Raw genomic sequence first — 19,929 nt, 5'->3', positions numbered from 1 at the left:
TGGTTTTCTGTAACCTTCCATTTAGTGGCAATAAAATGCCCACTAATAGTGCTACTGTAAATATTAATGATATAACGAATATAAATGGCTACATAGTGATTGCTGGCCCAGAATTCTGCCCCAGAATTTAGACTATGGGGTATAGATCTATGATTCTCAAATTGGAATATGGGACAAACAGAAAGTACACCGTGATGCCAGAGGCAAATGAAGCTTCAGGTCAGATAGTAGGAATCTTCTGAGAGTACCAGTTTCACTCAAACTTGTAATTAGAAAGTTTAAAAACAATTTAGTAGAAATTTAAAATACTTTCATGTTGGAAACCAATAGTCTTCATTTGGAAGAGCATGTGAAATGAATGGAAACTTGAAAAATAATGTTGAAACTCCAAGGAAATAAAATAGATGGTTTTGACTGATGGACAGACTCCTCTGTGTTGTAGGGTCCCTCAGTGGAAATGGTATGTGAAGCTCTGGGAGAAAGAATGTGAGATTGGGAATTTGAAAATAAAAGTCTGAGCTCTGGCTCTGCTGGCTTCTTCTTTTGAGACACGGAATAAGTTACGTAATCTCCTTGACTCTCAGTTTCTGCATCTGTAAAATGGGACTCACTTTGATCTAATAGGTGGCTTGAGGATAAATAAGATTATGTGAAAATCTTTTTGGAGAGAATTTCTGAAATTTTTGTGAACAGTAAGGCAGTCTAAAGATGTGAGTTTTGTTGCCATCAGTTCGTACAGCATTTTACTAGTAAAATGGACTAAGAAACCAGACTCAAGGGACGCCTTCTTTCTTTGAGGACTCTGTTCTCTGCTTGAAGGCATATATTTTAACCTTACTTTAAATCCCTAAAGTTTATTTTTTTAGTTGCATATAGGTCACATTAAACCTCTCCTTATTTTCCACATCTGCAAAATGAAGAAAATAGGAATTACCTCAATGATTGTTCTGAGAATTAAAAGGACATAAGGCATATGAGACTACCCTGCAGGGGCTTACAGATTGGACCCTCAAAACTGTAAATTCCTTCCCTTTCCTCGCTGCTTCTACCCTTCACTAATCTCTTCCAAATATCTTCCAAATTAAAGAAAAAATTCTGGAGCCTGAATTCCATTATAATGGATTTTGGTTGCAGTCCTGGAAACTTTTTTCTGAGTGATGCAGCCTTAAAAATCATCTTGTTCAGAATTGGATATTCACCAATTACTTTGGAGAATTTTCTCTGATTAGCTCTTTCATGAGGAAGTAGAATAAGGGGATTATAGGAAGAGCACTAAGCAATTAAATCCAAACCCTTAGTAGTTCTAAGAAACATTATTTTTCTCTGGTTGGGCGCTCTGAGTATTTGAAGCTTACACTGTGCCTGTTTGCAAGGTCGTTAGGTTTTAATATACTTTTTTTTTAATGCACGTCATGAATTTTGAGCAGTCCTCAAATCCAGCATTTTCAAATTACCAATTAATGAAAAATCTTCATTTGTCTTTAATTTACATTACATGATGACTAGAGTTTAAACTTGTAAACAGCACCTGCTAACTAACTTTTTGCAGGCCCAGCTGGGGTATCAACTTTTTAGATTTTTGTCCCAAGCATGCCTGTCAATTGAAGATGATTGGCAATAGCTTCCACTCATATTTTTATGGAAGTGGTTCCTCCTTTTTCCTTCAGGCTAAAATATGTTGAATACTCACCAGATGCTAGATACTAAACCAAGTACATTTCTTGTATTTTGTTATTTGATTCCTCACAACAATCACTGACTAGATGTGCTTATATAATATTTTCTTTACAGTTTTGCCAAAGGAAACCGAGTTTCAGAAATGCAATATTAAGGAAATAAAAGTTCACTCAGTATATTATCTCGTTAAAGTGAGTGACTATATTTTGTCCCAATCTCCAACCCTTATTTTGGTCAAATCCTTCAATTAGCCTCTGTTGTACTCCCCTCCCCCAACTCATAATTCTTATAATTTGAAATATGGAAAACCAGCCCAAATCTCAACACTTTCCAAAAAAGTGTGGCAGCCTAAACCAAGACACCAAACTGAGTTTCAGGATTTTATAGGAGGAATCACATCCCTTTAGTTTGTGTTACAGCAAAGGGGGAAAGCTGTACCATACACACCTCCTACTGTGTACCATCCATATCCCATAAAAGTGAGTTAGATCAGAATCCAGGTCCTAAGATCTGAAAGAAGCTGAGTTTCCAATGAGGTCACTGCCTTCCATCTTACAGTCTCTCCAGCTCTGCCTTCTTAAAGGACAATAGGAGAAAAGACAGGAAGGCTTGCCACTATCCACTCACAATTACTGCCTTCCTCCATCAGGTTTAATGGTGTACATTAACAAAGAGTAAAATTCATACTTTTCATGTGTAGATCAGATGAGTTTTAAAAGACATGTACAGGTTACACAGTTGTGTAGCACCCACCACAATCAAGGATTCAAATATTCCCATTTGCCCTTAAACTTTTCTTTTCCTTGTTATAGTCAGCCCCCATCTCCAATCCCAGCCTCTGGAAACTACTGATCTGATTTCTGTCTCTAGAATTTGGTGTTTTGTAAAATCTTATGTAAATGGAATTATACAGTATGTTGTCTTTGTGTCTGAATTCTTTCATTTAGCAAAATCCTTTTGTGATTTGGTTAAATTGTTACCTATATCAGTAGTCCTTTCTTTATTGCAGTTTTATTCCATTGTATAGCTGTGAAACTGTTTATCCATTTATTAGTTGAATGCCCAGCTGGATTATCAGCTTATTACAGAGTGGGTTAAACTCTATAAAAAAGTCAGTTTTCTGAAGTGACGGTACCTTTTTGCTTTCCCACAAGCAAAGAATGAAAATTCCACTTTCCCATCAGTACTTGTGTCAGGTTTTTGTTTTGTTTTCATTTTTAGCCATTTTCCTAGGTCTGTAGTGGTTTCATTGTGGTTTCAGTTTGCAATCCCGTTATAATGTGGAACATATTTTCATGTAATTTTTTCTTCTTTGGTAAAAAGTTTGTCAACTCTTTTGTTATTTATTTATTTATTTTATTTTATTTTATTTTACTTTATTATTTTTTTTTGCGGTACACGGGCCTCTCACTGTTGTGGCCTTTCCTGTTGTGGAGCACAGGCTCCAGACGCGCAGGCTCAGCGGCCATGGCTTATGGGCCCAGCCGCTCTGCGGCATGTGGGATCTTCCTGGACCGGGGCACGAACCCGTGTCCCCTGCATCGGCAGGTGGACTCTCAACCACTGCGCCACCAGGGAAGCCGTTGTTATTTATTTTATTTATTCATTATTTTTGAGTTGTGAGAGTTCTTTACATATTCTGGATACAAGTTCTTTATCAGATATATTTGTTGAAAATATTTTTTCCCAGTTTATAGACTGTTTTTTCTTTTTCTTTTTTTAAATAAATTTATTTATTTATTTTTGGCTGCAGTGGGTCTTCGTTGCTGCATGCGGGCTTTCTCTAGTTGTGGTGAGCAGGGCCTATTCTTTGTTGTGGTGTGCGGGCTTCTCATTGCTGTGACATCTTGTTGTGGAGCACAGGCTCTAGGAACACAGGCTTCAGTAGTTGTGGCTCATGGGCTCTAGAGTGCAGGCTCAGTAGTTGTGTCACACAGGCTTAGTTGCTCCGTGGCATGTGGGATCTTCCCGGACCAGGGCTTGAACCCATGTCCCCTTCATTGGCAGATGGATTCTTAACCACTGTGCCACTAGGGAAGCCCTAGACTTTTTTCTTTTCCTTAACAGTATCTTATAACAGAAGGTCTTAATTTGAGGATGCACCATATATTGGGATTGCATTGAATCTATAGGTCAATTAGGGTCCTGATAGCTTAACAGCATTAGCATTAAGCAGAGATTTAAGAAAGGGAGGGAGCAAGCTTTTAGATATCTCGGAGGAGAGCATCCCAGGCAGAAAGATTACTAAGGTGGAAGGCTCTGAGGCAGTCACATGCTTGACTTATTCAAGGAGAATCAAAGAGACAGTGGGGCTGGAGCTAAAGGAGTGAGGAGGAAGCAGCAGCAGATAAGGACAGAGAAGTACTAGGGGCCGGATTGTGTAAGGCCTCGTAGCCCATAGTAAGGACTTGGGATTTTACTCCTAATGAGATTAGAAGCCTTTGAAGCCTCTTAAGCAAAGGACATGAACTGTCTTGCATTTTAAGGAGATCAATTTGTCTGCTACAAAAAGAGGCTAGCAGACAAGGGTGGGAACTTGGAGGTAAGTTAGCAGGCTATTACCATGTCCAGACTAGAGATGATGGTCGTCTATCTAGGCCTGGGAAGTAGTGATGAACCATGGTTGGCATCTGGGTTTATTTAAAAAGTGGAGCCAACTAGATTCACAGGTAAGTTGGGGGAGAAAGAAGGAACAGTCAAAGAGGATGCTAAGGTTTTTGTGCTGATAAACAGGAAGAGAGGAATTGCTCATTACTGAAATGGGAAGAGTGAGGTGGGAGTGGGTCTCTGGAGGGGGCAGCATGAGTTTGGTTTGGAATAGAGAAGACTGAGATGCTCATTAGACATCAATGGCTATTTGGATATCCAAGTCTGGGAAGTGAGGGGCAATTGGATTTGATGTATGAATTGGGGTGTCAATGTGCATATAGATGGAACTGTAGAAGGAAGAAAAATATTAAGCATAAATCTCATTAAGAGCCCCAATTTTCCCTCATTCATTCTTTGGGCCCTGGGATTCCAGTTGTGGTTGAAAATGCCTGGTGAACATGAACAAGGTGAAGCTGACATAAACCAGAACTGGTCTTTGTTTCTCCTCCTTGAGGTTAGTTTCCTGTGTGGATTAGCAAAGTCATTCCATGACTTTGGGCTTCTTTTCAGCCTACAATACAGTTGCCTCTGGGAGTTGTTGTGAATCTCAGTTTATTAATATTTGCAAAAGTGCTTTCAGGTTCTTCGTTGAAAGGCATTATAGAGAAGCAGAGTGTTATTATTAAGGATGACATTTGCTCATTGTGATTAAAAATGACAAAATGAAATTTCTAGTGCAGGAGTCAACACTGCAATTTAATGTCTAAAGGTGTCTTTGCCCATCAACATGCAGCCAAATGAGGTCCATCTGTATGACAGAGATTTTTCTAGTTTGCTTTCAAATGAGCATTGGTTTTCAAGTGGGGATTGAATGTAAGCAGACATCATCAGAGGCCAAATATATACCGTTTCAGCTAATTGCATCTTTTTGTGCAATGTTTTCTCTTCCCCCTTTAATTTATCACGGGCTGAAAAAGCAGCCCAGAGAACTGTGCATTGAGGCTGTGACCACATGGTTTTATTTACCATTGCACAGAGAATTTTATTAGGCTATAAAGTAAATGGATTTCAGATGAAGCAATTAAAACAGTGCCTTCTAAGGCCACTGTGCAAATGAGTACATACCCATGGGCTCTTCCTTGGAAGAAGCCTGCATTATGCAGAGAGGAAATGGGGTAGGAGCTTGAGGGGAAAGGTGGGAAGTTCTCACTCATATTTCTGTTACCCTCTCAGAACACGCTGTTTGTGAGCCCCAGTTGTAGTCTATGTTGTCATCAAGGACAGGCTGGCACACTTGGGCTGAGAAATCACAACATGTTTGAGGGAAAACTGAATTGAACTTGCTTGTGGATGGAGATTAGGGAGGGAGACAGAAGACTCTATAGAAAATTCATCTGCTGAATTTTGAGTCTCTTTTTCTCTCTCTCTTAACCTGTCAAGGCAAATTTTCCAATGTGGTTCCATCCGCAGTTTAGCATAAGTAAAAAGTGCTGGAAGGTGCTCTGTCAGTGTTTTGGGGGTCTCCACAACTCCCTCCAGCATGCCCAAATAGACTTGAAAAAGTGTCTTTGCCTTATCGCTTGTGGCTCAATTCAGTTATATAACAAGCGACTTTAGAGTTGTCACCTTCCTCTTAGTTTCAGTGATGACACCACTTCTGTGTGTATCAAGAGAGCGGCAGTGAGAGACAGGAACCATCTTTCCTCACCTCCACGGGAGGAAATGACTGTGAATCTGCTCAATGACTTTTGAAGCTCTCAGCCAGATCAAGACTTAAAATACAGTTTCCAGAGAGCTGAGGACGTTGGAAAATAGATTTCTTGGAACAGAGATATTATTGAGTCTAGAATTCCCACCATGCCTGGGGACTGCATAGCCCTGTTACCCTAGAAACTATGCCTAGTGAGGGGGCTCTCAAGAAGATACACAGAGGGCATGGACAGCGGATGTCCAGCAGTTGCTGGCTTTATGTCTGAAAGGACAAAAGCAGATTGTGGGCTGGGATCTGACTGTGTCCTGAACCTCTAGGGGAAGATGTGGGCTTTGGTGGAGGATCCAGGAGTGTGTTGTTTTAATTGTCCTGCGCCCAGAGTGTGTTGAGTCTAAGGATGTTTACATGTTTCTGAGGACCACAGGACTATGTGCGGGAAAGAGGAGAGTCTAGGAAGGGTGAATTAAGTTCTGTCCAATACAGTGGCTTAGGGTAACTCCCACTGGAGCAAATTTGGAGTAAATTCTCTTGTCTTCTTCATCTCTGTGCTTCTATAGAACAGATTACCTGGATAGTTACTACCTATTGCCCTTGTATTATATGTTGTTGCCTTTCTGTATCGACATCTTATCTCCTTTAGTCAGTCTTGGGCCTGTTTCCTTCAGCTGTATACCTTGCCCTTCTCTTGTTCTGTCCTGCATTACAGGGGTCTGATTCTTACCAGTTGCATTTCCCAGACTTCTCATTAGGTTTGACCAATGTCAGGTACTTTTAGAATGTTATAGGAGATGGGAGGGCTGTTGGAAGAGAGAGAAACCACTAGAGCTTTTTATATAAAACTTGCCTTCCTCATCAATGGAAATTTATAATCTCCTTGAAAATGAAGACTAGCCTATTTATGTATTCAGGGCTGGCTATATAATTTTTGGGACCCAATGCAAAACAAAAATGTAAGTGTTCTTGTTTAAAAAGCAGGGGAAAAAAGGTGTTTATTTTTCTTCCACTGTGTCTCCCTTCACCTGTCATAGTGTTTTTTATTTGCTAATTAATATTGCAATCTCTCTAGTGCAGGGATACTCAAGGAGAAAGTGTAAACCTTACAGGCACCAAGGGACCCCACTCTATGTGCACATGCAGGACCAGCAAGCTGGGTTCCCTCTCCTGCCAGTTGCTAGACCAATGCCTCTGAAAGTTGAACTAGGCATCTGTCCTCCCACGGCCTTGCTACCTTAACCTACAGTTGACAGGTGATCTTCCAAGAGCATTTCAGCAGCTGCATCAGAATGTACTAAGTAGGCTGGCTTCCACAAAATTGCCTGTCCAAAGCACTCAAGGAGTCGCTGCCATGCTCCACCCTGAGATGCTCTGGGGCAAGTGCCCAACACTGACCTTTCCATGCTTGTGCCCAAGTCCCAACCAGGGGTGGAGAGTGGCAGTGGAATGAGAACAGGGCAGCTCAGGATACTAGAGAAGAGAAGGTGGCCAAAAACCCATCCTAGGGTGTTGGCTGGAGGTTGGACCATGCATGGGCTGAATCTCTGATTCCCTACTGTATGCTTCATTGTCCCATTGGACTTCACGTTTAAAACACAAATTTAAATATAAAATTAGTAAGAATTTCAAGACAGTGACTGAGGAGCATGACATCCCAATTGCAAGACCCTGTGTGACTGCAACTGGCCATGTGCCCATGAGGTGGGCCCTGCATGTGTGTACTAACCACTGTGCCTCACCCATCAATTTACAAATACTAGAATATCAATAGATGACTACTGGACAAATGAATAAATGAACATAAGAATGAATGAACAAATAATTAACTAAATGAATGAGGTAACTAACTAGTTAATCAGCCTTACCCAATAGTTTGCTGCTTCTGCTGAATACAAGAAATAATTCACCAGAAATTAGCTAGCATTTACTAAGTATTTTTCACATTTAAGATACATTTTTATGGCCAAAATGACTTCTGGACACAATCTACACTACTGTTTCTTCTATCCTTCAAGAGGAGGAAACCCTGGTATGGATTAAAGACCAATGGCACCCTCATCACACAAGTAGGTTATACCCGGAGGGTGAAGTTATTGATCCATGGGAGTGAAGGGATTATAAATGGTAGTGATGTTAAGCAAATATTCTGTTTGGTATGCTCTCTCTCCATTTTTATTATACCCTTGATCTTTAACTTTCTTCTCCTGTGCAAGATCTGGATGTACTTTCTGATTTGGAGCTACCTCCATTGCTTAGAAAGCCCTGTGAGGACAGGAAAGGCCCTGTAAGAAGGGAGACATATTGGGGTGAAGGTGAAAACAATTTATCGTGTTTCTTCAAGGTCTAGCCCAGCATTTCACAGCACAGGTAAAGAGGAGAGAGAGAGTGAAGTGGACGGCATGGTTTCTTTTTGGTTTAGGACACAGAAGATAACAATTTTCTCAGCTCAAACATTGTCTTGAAGGTTCTATCTGGCTTTTATATTTTAGCTACAGAAAATTTGGGGACTGTGGGGAAACAAAAGAGACTAACCCCAATTGCCATTTTACTATATTCCGGAAACTATCATGAGTGTTTTTCATGTGTTATCTTATTGGATCCCTACATGGACCAAGCCTATGAAATTCCTGCAAGTGTATCCATAAAACCAATAAGAATGGAAGCCTTAGAGAAGTCAAATAAATTGATTAAAATCTCTCATTGGTAAACGGAGTATCAGAGATTCCAAACCTGATATTTTTTATTCCTAACCCTAGAGTCTAGGCTCTTTCTACAAACAAATAAATGAATAACTAAATAAATAAATACTTAAATATTATTTACTTGGTTATATTTGTTTTGTTCTCTTTTGACACAGGAACTCATAAAAAGTCTTTGAGGTTTTGGGTAGATCCTTTAAAAAAAAATAGGTTGCAGTGCAAGAGTAAATGATGTAATGATTAAACCAGCAAAAATGTAAAGTATATTTTGAAAACCATCTTTAGTTGTACTATTTAACATGAACTGAACACTGAATTCATTTAAACAAAGTACTTGAAAGAATCAATAACCTCAATAAGTGGCCTTCCCTCACTTCCTATTTCAGTAGAATTAGAATTTCTTCCTTTACAAATTATTTTCTGTCTTTTCTATCTTCTGAAGTCTGGGTGAATGGCACCTCCAGGGTGTTTTAAACAAATTAGATACACAAATAGTAATGAATAATTTTCCCTGTCATATTTTCTGGGCTGTGAATTCTGCTTGAGATCTTATTGGGTGGATTAATTTCACCTAAATACAATTCCCTTTGCTTTCATAAAAGAAGGAAGATTGTCACTCTCTTATCCATCCTGATCTTAGTTTTGGATTAGATGTTATGATGGTTAAATACTGCCATATTAGGCCTTTGATGGAAAAATGATTCCTCTGTATTGTTTTTTAAACAGGCCATAACATTTATCAAGCCCTAGAGATATTAGAATAAATCAATTAGAAAAAAGTCAATCACAACATTCTTTGTTTCTTTCCCAGAATAATTATTTATTTGGTACCTTCTCCACACAGGGATGAGTGCAGATGATGGAGTGTAGGGATTCCAGTTACAACATAAACATTCTCCTTAAGGAATCTACAGATTAGTATGAGATAAGTGGTTATGAGGGGAGCTGATGTGGGTTAACACTCTTAGTCTGTTCCAGTTGCTATAACAAAATACCATAAGCTATGTGGCTATAAACAACAGACACTTATTTCTCATAGTCCTGGAGGCTGGAAGTCTGAGATCAGGGTATCAACATGGCCAGGTTTCGTGAGAGCTCTCTTCTGGGTTTCAGACTACTAAAAGCTCTCTGCGTGTGGTGGAAGGAGCAAGGGAGCTCTCTGAGGTCCCTTTTATAAGGGCACTAAACCTATTCATGAGGGCTCCACCCTCATGACCTAATCACCTTCCAAAAGCCTTACCTCCAAATGCCATTACATTGGGTTTGAGGATGTCAACATATGAATTTTGAGTCTAGAACAAATGCCTTCCTGAGGACAGGTACAGAAAGAGCCCTAGGAAAATTTAGAAGCAAGGAACATTATTTCCAGCTAAGAGATTGGGAGAGACTTCAAGTAAGAAGTTATGAAAAGGGGACAAAGTAAAAATGATAGAATTAGGTTATTTCTTTGAGTCAAGGAAATTATCCTTGAAGACTCTGTAAAGTCCATTTTTGGAGGCAGAATATTGTCTGTTATTTGTGTTTATTTTGGACATTGAATTTACAGAAGCACAAGACATGGGTGAACAAAGGCCCTGAGAGTTCCAAAGTCTGAATTTCTAGTCTTCATTTGCTGACTTAGAAGAAGTCAGTGCTAGCAGGACCCTATGTGATAGGAAAATAACTTATTCAGTGTTAATTGATTCATTTATTTATTCTTTTACTCATATGTTCCCTAAAATGTAATATTTGAGCACATATTATATAAAAGGCTCTGAACTAGGTAAGGGGTGAGTGTGGGTAATGTGGCTGACCTAGTTGCTACTCATATATGACCTAGATCTTTGCTACTCTAAGTGTGTCCAAGGAGCCAGAAGCACCAGCATCACCTGTAAGTTTTGGAGAAATACAGAATCTCTGTCTTCCCTAGCCCTAATCAGAATTTTCATTTAAATTAGATCCCCAGTTGATTTGTGCACATATTAAAAATTGAGAGTAAGTTGGATTTGTAGCCCTAAATAGCCAAGAAAATAGTCTGCAAGCTAGGTCAAATTTGTCTGGTCACATCCTCAAGAGAACAGGAAAGCATCTATATGCAAGGCTTTTCTTTATTGAGTGGGAACTATGGGTTTCAAAAGAAATTTCATTTAAAATAACTAACTGGAGGGAAGATCTAAATTCCAAATATAGAAAACGTGAACACTATGGATACTGACAAAGCTGAGAAGCTCAGACTTCTTACCCTAAATGAGACTGGAGAGAAGTCTTAGAATGGCCTCCCAGCAGCCTAGTAATTTGGGTTCCTTCAATTAGATATGACCAGCCTTTCTCTTTCCTTGCCTACAACCTTCTTTTGACCATCTCAACTTGTGCAAATGTTATCTATCCTTCAGTAACCAGCTGGAATGACACCTTCACCTTAGAATCATTCTCAATACCACAGCTAGAGCCAATCTCTCTCTTCTTTGAGTGTCCCCAGCAATATATCTGTACATTTCCATGACATTTATATATTTGTCTTCATGTGTGCACGTGCAAGTCTGTGACTTATTTCCCTAGCAATAGCACCTTTAAGGAAAACAGACCCTAATACATACAGCACATGGCATGATACCATGAACACAGTAGGTCTTCAATTGTGCTTGTTGGATAAACTGAGACATAGAAATCACTACTGCATTTTCATATATATTAAAATAAAGATTCAAACACATTAATTAAGCTTAGTCAAAGACCTTGGAAACTAGCAAATAAATGTTATTTGCTAGTTTCCAAAATGTCTTTGTCTCCAAAATGTCTTAAAAACTTTTTTTGATTATAAAATTGTTTAAATTAATTTTTTACTGGAGTATAGTTGATTTACAATGTTGTGTTAGTTTCAGGTGTACAGCAAAGTGAATCAGTTATACATGTACATATATCCACTCTTTTTAAAATTCTTTTCCCATATTTTCCCATATAGGTCATTACAGAGTATTGAGTAGAGTTCCCTGTGCTATACAGTAGGTCTTTATAACTTATTTATTTTATATATAGTAGTTTGTATATGTCCATCTCAATCTCCCAATTTATCTTCCCCCTGCCCTTTCTGCCTGGTAACCATGAGTTACAGATGTAGACAACAAAATGTCTTTATGATGGTTAAGATTTATAGCCAAAGTTGTGCCTTGTACAGGGGAATTAAAGATGAAGTCTATAAGGTTTTTAGAAACTTAGCTGGGGAGGCAAGACATACTGAGAGTATCCTAAAGAACATTTAATAGCAACAGAAGGAAGAACATAATAATGTTACTAATTTAGCATAAATGAATGCCAAAATGCAAAATAAGGATATGAGGATTCTGGGGTGGAGAAGAATAAATTAACATTGGTGAGTTTCCCAAGAAGTGGGTACAATAGGTGAGGCTTGAATTAGGATTTTAAGGATAAGTAATATTGAGTTGAGGAAGAGAAGTGCATAAGATCTTTGCATACACAGATTTCAAGTGTGGGAAAAATAGGAGAAACAGGCTCTTCTCTGCAAAGGAGACCCAATGCTAGAAGTCTTGAAAGAAAGACTCTTGTGTTAGGTTGAGTTTTCCAAAGATGGCCCCAATAATAGGTCTCATCCCCCATACTGTTCTGCAGTGTGATCTTGTCAGTTCCCCTCCAACGGAGGGTTTATGTCTCCTCCTGTCGACTCTGGACAGGTTTGTGATTGCTTCTACCAATGGACTAGGGTGGAAGTGAGGCTATGTGACTTCCAAAGTGAGGTCCTAAAAGACCAGGCAGTTTCTGCTTGGATCTCTTGGAATGCTCACTCTATGATTCTTTCTCTTTGGATAATTCTTCTTGGAACCCAACTGCCGTGCTGTGACAACCCCAAGCAACAGGAGCGGTCATGTGTACATGATCCAGTCAACAGATCAGCTGAGCTTTTTCTTCAAGTAACTCCAGTCCAGGTACCAGACAATCTAAGAAGTCTGTAGATTATTCCAACCCCCGGCCATATTGAGTCACTCCTATCCCTTTTAGTCTCCCCAGATAAAGCCTCAGACATTGTGGAACAGAGATAAGCCAGCCCCGCTGAGTCCTGTCTAAACTCCTGACCCATAAAATCTGCGAACATAATAACATGATTGTTTTATGCATGCCATTACTTTTTACATGCATCATTAAGTAACTGAAACCACTGGTTTCCCATCTTTTGGGGGACAGTGTGGTATGATGGAAAGCACACATATTTTGGAATAAGACTACCCTGGGTTTTAATCTCAACTCCATCACTTACTTAGCTGTGAATGCTTAGACCAATTATGAACAGTTTTAGGGTCAGTTGCCTCATCTCTAAAATGGGGGTGATTGTTCTAACATGTTCTAACATGATAGAATCATTGACAAAATTAAATGAGATAAAATAGGTAAGAGGCCAGATACAAAATAGGTACCTGATGTGTTGTAGGTGTTATTACACCTACAGGTGTGTGTGTGTGTGTGTGTGTGTGTGTGTGTGTGTGTGTGTGTGTGTGTAGAGGGCCCTTTCCCTTGTAAGATTTTGCTCAGGAGCCCTGAATATTAGCAGGAGGTAAAGCTAAATAATACTTTACAGTTTATACAGTACTTTTGCAGATGTGACAATATTTGAGTTTGGGGCAGCTTTTCCAGGAAGATAATCAAATTACAGGTTTCCCCCACTCTCTGAAAATAGAGTGATCTTATCAAATCTTTCATAAGTGGAAATGGCATAAAGTGAAGAAGCAGTTACCTTAGGACACAATTTGTGAACAGATGCATAAGTTGAGATAAAGCATAGATACTCACAGACACAGTTCAAATCTATGGTGGTTTCATGCTGAGATATGGGGTGTAGTTCTTGGGGAAGGAGCTCAGAGGTGTGGCTTTACTGTTGGGGGTCGGGGGTGGGGCCAGCACTTCTCTAACAGCTGCTACAAAACAAATGCTGAACTCTGTTTTTGCTATTTGGAAAAGTGAAAATCTGCAGATTCCTTTTGGTTAGCAAAAATAGGTACTAAAGCAGGTCTTTGGTAAAAATAAAGTGTTGTAAAGTGAACTTTTGAAAAGTGGGGGCTACCTGTACATCATTTTGTAGATTTTTATAAGCTGTAGCTGTAGGTAAGTAATTCACCCACCATTTGGGCCCTGATACCAGATTTCCTGAATTCAAACTCACCAGCCATGTGACCTTGAGGAAGTTAATACTACTCTCCTGCTCCTCAATTTTATCACCTCTAAAACAGCAATACTATATTGTTTTCAGAATCAAATGAAATTATACATGTAAATCACTTAAAACAGTTCTTGCATAGAGCAGGGTGTTCAATAACGTGCTATCATTATAGATTCGGCTCAGAGAGTTAGATTTTCTAGGGTCACACAGGTATAAACATCATCAAACCCAGGCCTTGTGCTCTTATACCACTGTTATTATACATTTTTCTTTTAATTTCTGCTTAGACACAGGTTAACTATTGGGTTTGGTCACTATTTAAACACACTCCTTGTTTTTACACTCTGAAGTTCTCACAAGAACCACTTGTGCAAAATCAGACTCCATACCAGTTCTGAATTTTGCCCAAGACATGGGAGGATGGCTCTCATAGTCTCTCATTAACAAGAATAGTGACCTCACAAAACCTGTCTTGACTACATACCTGTGACCATTAAGATCCCCTTTATGGCTGCCTCATCTTTGTAAAACAGCAAAAGACCTGTTTCTCCTGAGGTATTGAGAGCATCTTCCCCTGTCCTGCTACAGTCACATCTCAAAGATCCTTTTGAAGTCTACAATCAGATCCCAAAGATTCTTTTTAGATCTACACTCAGATCTCAAATATCCTTTTTAGGCCATCTATGCAAAAAAGTTACTCATTGAAATAAGGCTTTTCTCAACTATGATGGCTTCTGTGTTTAGATTTCTATTCATCTCTGAAGACTTTCCAGTTCCTGGGTTGTCTCCTGACTTTAGCCGTTCCAATGCATGGAACATCCTAGTAAACCTTGTCAGACTTCATCACCATCACCAGCCCCTCTACAAGCTTATCTCCTCTCTTTCCTATCTATGCTTTCTTTACTCTCTATTTCCATTTGGGTCACCACTTAATTGTCTCTCAGCATCTTACATACATTAACTAATCCCCAATTGGTGTGTCAACAGCCTTTTAATAATGCCAATATGTAGTGTTTTCTAAAATATATATGGCTTCCTTATGCTTGTGCTTTCTTATTTGTGAACTGTCACGTTACCTGTCAGTGGAATAGTGTGCAAATACTTTGCTGAAGGTGACTTATCCCAGACCTTGCTTCTCCCACAAGGCGGAGAAAAAAAATCAGCCTTTAATGAACTCAGTGCTGAAGTGGATTAGCTGTTTTCTTTGGGTAAGATGGATGATTCTATCAACATTATTAAGTCACTAGGTCTGAATTTCTCTCTGTGAAAATCCAAAGTAGTAAGAGCTCTTAAGACCCCTGTCAATCTGTCTCACTGACATATTTTAATGTTTTGGCAAAAAACTAAAAGGATGCTAGTCCTGATTGAACAGTTTACATTGTTATCTATTTGGTTTTCTTGCTTCCAAGTGGCTTGATTTTACCCACTATCATGTGGCAATGGGCTTTATTTCTTAATGACTTTATATTATACTAGACGGCATAAAATTTGTCCAATTACTTAAAACAATTGAAACATCACTAGATTAACAAGAAAGCTCTCTTATATAATCTCATTTTAAGAAGTTTAAGAGTTTTTGTTTTTTTACATACAAAGCTTCCCTTAAGTATTTTTGTAACTCTCCCTATTGAGGGAACAGATCAGGGTAGAAAATTGTAAAGAATGTTCTAGGCTATGAAGGCAGGAATGGATGGGATGACCATGTCTCTCTGGAAGAGATGGGGAGACTTTCTCACAACCATAGGAACTGTTACTGCAAATCTCCAGAGCAAAATGAACAATATAGTCAATTTACTCTATGTAAGATGTGTTAATGGAAGGGTGGTTAAGGTATTGTTTTCAAGGAATGTAATAACATCTTCTGTAGGCTGTTTCTGTTACTGAGCAAGGGCTTTTGTGCCTGCGGCACAGAAAGCCAAACTCTGACAGCAGGTGTTTACAGCAAAGTATGGGTTTATTTGCGGGGCACCAAGCAAGGACAATGGGCAACTCATTCTCAAAAGACCCAAACTCCCTGATAGCTTTCAGGGAAGGATTTTTAAAGATGGTGTTAGGGGAGAAGGTGGTAGGATGTGTGATCTCTCATGGACCTTCTTCTGATTGGTTGGTGGTGAGGTAACAGGTGAAGGGAATCTTGACCTTCTTGTTCCAACCAGTCTGTGGTTTATGTGTTTGTGGTCAGCATGTAGCCACCATCATCCACCTGGGCAGTGGTCTTAGTTTTTGCAGGACAACTCAAAAATATGTATCAGGTTGTTATCTATATCCCTTCATGAGGAACTAGGAGTCATGTGACTCTATTGTCCTGATTTTTAACTGCTGGAGCCATTCTTTGGAACTGGGAGAAGGCTAGGAGACTAAAGCCTTGTTTTCTATAAACAAGAAGGAGGGGACATGTAAGGGATCTTGCACCTGGGAAGGCCCCAACAGGTCCTGCTTGGTTTCAACCCCCTCTTTTCTTTGATACTCCTAAATTCTGAGGAGAACAAGGATAAGGCAAGAAAAGGAATGAGGTTTTGGATAGAGAGATTAATCATAAACTCAGCAGGGGAGCACAGTTTTACGGGGGACTTTGTTTCATTTCCTATATCGCTTATAATGGCACTCTCCTGCTACTGACCCAAGGAACCAACTTCATTTACCTTCTCAAAAAAGAAAGAAAAAAGTGAAAAATAAAATGAGAATTCATAGAAAAAGCTCTTAGAGTTTCACTGGCATATTCAGTATTTTGTCTTCCTACTTATGGAGCTATTTTAGTAAGAGTGTAATGTATTCTTTTTAATATTATGCAGACTCCTTAAGGTTGAATTGTTCTTGGGTGGCTCTGTGTAACTTCCGAGGAAACTTTTCCTTCAGATTTTTTTGTTTTGCTTTGTTTATTTGTTTGAGTGCACTTTAATAATTGGTGACAGTCACTTGTGCCACCAAGACTTACTGACCCTTATTTGCTGACATTGCTAAGTTGGAATGACCCCTGAGTAATTGAAATTGGAATTTGCCTCTTCTGACTTCTAATAGGAAGTAGATGTTAAACCTTTGCAATATAATGCCATTTCACTCACCAAAGAAATGTGTTTATGTTAATACTACGTGGTGCAGAATCCTCTTGTTTATTATTAGAAATTGACTGGATGGGGAATTAGGAGCAAAAAAAAAAAAAGGAAAGGTAGAGAATTGTTCACTGACTCACTCCTAAATTTACTTGCAAGGAGAAGAAAATTAATGGAAATCAGTATTCTTTTATTGTGTTTCCATTCCTCAAAGAAATGATGAAACATGAAAAGAAAGAAAAAAATGCTCTCTTATATTTTATCTGTCCTTTATATACAAATAGGGTTCTGATTAAAATACATTTTGGTGGCTCTGACTGGGGAGAATTTATCTGTAAAGAAAAAACTTGAAAAGGATAACGTTTTATTGTTTGGTATTATCAGTGCTACAACTCAAATTCTTTAGAGTTCAGTTCTATACAGACTATGTAGAATTGCTAATTCTTCTTTCCTTATGTGGCTCACATTTTTACAGAGAAGCTTAATCTGAAGTTCTGCATGCTCTTTTCATCTATTTTTTTTTGTGTTTTACAATGCCTTCTAACATTTTCTCTTTTCCTCCCTCAGCAAGATTTTCTCCCTTCTAAAGAATTTTAATCTCTTGAGGTCATAAAGTTTTTTGATGCCTTCTGCTACACTTTAGGTAAATTCAGGGTGAATTTTTTTTTGTGGGGGTAGTAGTGGGAAAGTTGTTACTTGCCAACCATTGGAGAGTGGGAAACTTGAAGGAACAGTTATACCAGTGTACACAGTTCCATCTGGTGTTATGGCCAGGTGGTGCTGTAGATTCAAAGCAGTGACCCCCAGTGTCACACACTTGATTCTTTTCTAAACAGTGAAGGAGATTAGACAAGTTAGCTCTTTTTGCTGTAGAAGTTTTTGGGCTCAGTAGATAAGAATGATGTGTATGTAATCCAGAGCCTTGCTCCTCAAAGTGTGGTCTGTGGACCAGCAACATTGGCATCACCTGTAAGTGTGTTAGAAATGCAGAATCCCTAGTTTCACCCCAGAACTACTGAATCAGAATGGGCACTTCAAATAAGATCTCCAAGATATATGTATTCATTAAAGTGTGAGAAGCACTGGTCAAGAGATAGTTCTTTACCCCATCAACAATTCTTCAGTCGTAATTGTAAAACAGCGCTAATGATAGTTATGCACCAAAAGTCGTGCTAAGAGCTTTTATTACATCATTTAGTTTAATCTTCATGTCCTACCTAAAAAAATTATTTTTTTCTATCTCCCTTATTTGACAGTTATGGCACTTATGCCCAGAAGGTTGAGGCTACTTGTTCAAGGTCACACAGAGAGACATTTATTCATGAGGTCACTGAGAAAAAGAATCTTCTCTACATTGGATTTTGACTGTGCCTCTTGAGATGATCAATATCTGAACAAATTCACACAAACTAAATTCTCCAGAAACTGATTTATAACAACAATAGAAGATTATCTCTCCATAATGAAAAATATAATTGCCACTGGTTTTGAGCATACTCAGACTGTCTCTGTCTTCTGGATACCCTGATGGAAGGCAGGGTAAAATCAAGAGGTTTTTAGGTTAGCCTGGGATTAGAGTGATGGAATTAGCTGATGGTAGGAGAGTTGATTGATAATTTTAATGTCTAATGTCATCAAATAATACCTGGATGTAGTTATTTCTGTTCCATGGCCAAGTATGTGTCAAGGACACCTGCAGATTGACTTTGACTGATGTTACCTCCTCCCTTCCACAGAACTGGAGATTCAAGACACAATCTTACCTCAATGACAAATCTTATTTTCAGGCAGATCATATAATTTTGTGATTATATTAATGCTATCAATTTGCCTATAGACAAATCTTACTATTGCTTTTGCCTAATGTCTATTTCTGACTGTGGCCATTTTGAGTTCATTTTACTAATCTATCTCTAGTAAGGTAGGCCTCAATCTTTTTTGAATTTGTGTTATTCTCAATCCATGTATTCAGAAAACAAAAGGCTTACAACAAACTGCTTCCTTGGTGGGAATTTTGAACAGCTTTGACTCACTTAACATGACATTGGATATTGCACACACAGATATGTATTCAATTATATGTTACCATATACAATATATAATATATGTATATGTGTTATTAACTACAAAAAAAAAATAGTTACTACTTATCAAGCCTCTGTCTTGTATCAGGAACTATAACTAATTGTATAACTACAACTATAACATATAATATTTTATTTATTCCTCATAACATACATATAAAATAGATGTTAACATTCCCATGTTACAGAGGAACAAACTAAATTGAACTGAGATTAAGTAACTTACTCTAGGTCACACAGATGGTAAATGATGGATGTCTGTGACCTTGATATCTGTGACAAAAAAGCTCACATTCTTCCCAATTTATTACCTTGTATTACATATAGTAACTTATCTAATGAATGTAGTTAACCATGATTTAGGATTCTATTAACAATGCATAGACTAAATCATGGAACTGTGACTTATGGAAACATAGGAGACAATCTGTAATAGTTTATAGGTTTGGTGGAAGAAAATCTTCCAGTTAACTATTCTAACAATGTCTTGACTGAGAATTTTATCCTGTTTTCAAAACTGTTTCAGTGTTCTAACATTTTTTCTCATCAGGGAAACCATAATCCAATTTAAACAACTTCTGAACATTATATAAAATAACTACTTCAAGTTATTTTTATGTACTGCATTGGTCTGTATGTATTAGAAAATTTTATGGATCTTTTAGCAAACAAAATTGAAGTAATTATTATGCAGTAATACTTTTTGTCTTCCTTAATAAAGAAAAATGATTACACTAAATTCAGTTGCTTAAGAAGTAGATAGAGCTGCATTAACAGAATTCCCAATCTCTCAGTAAGCATCAAGCTTTTTAAAGTATTCATTCACTTGACAAATACTTATTCATACCTACTTTATGTTGGCACTGTTTTAGGCACATGGGATATTAGGTAAATAAAATATACAAGAATCCTTGACTTCATGGAAACTAAATTATTATAAGAGCCTATAGGAAATAAAAATTAAATAAATGTGATTAAG

The sequence above is a fragment of the Phocoena phocoena genome, chromosome 4 (genome assembly GCF_963924675.1).
Source record: "Phocoena phocoena chromosome 4, mPhoPho1.1, whole genome shotgun sequence".
NCBI classification, from domain to species: Eukaryota; Metazoa; Chordata; class Mammalia; order Artiodactyla; family Phocoenidae; genus Phocoena; species Phocoena phocoena.
This window is presented reverse-complemented; position numbering follows the sequence as displayed.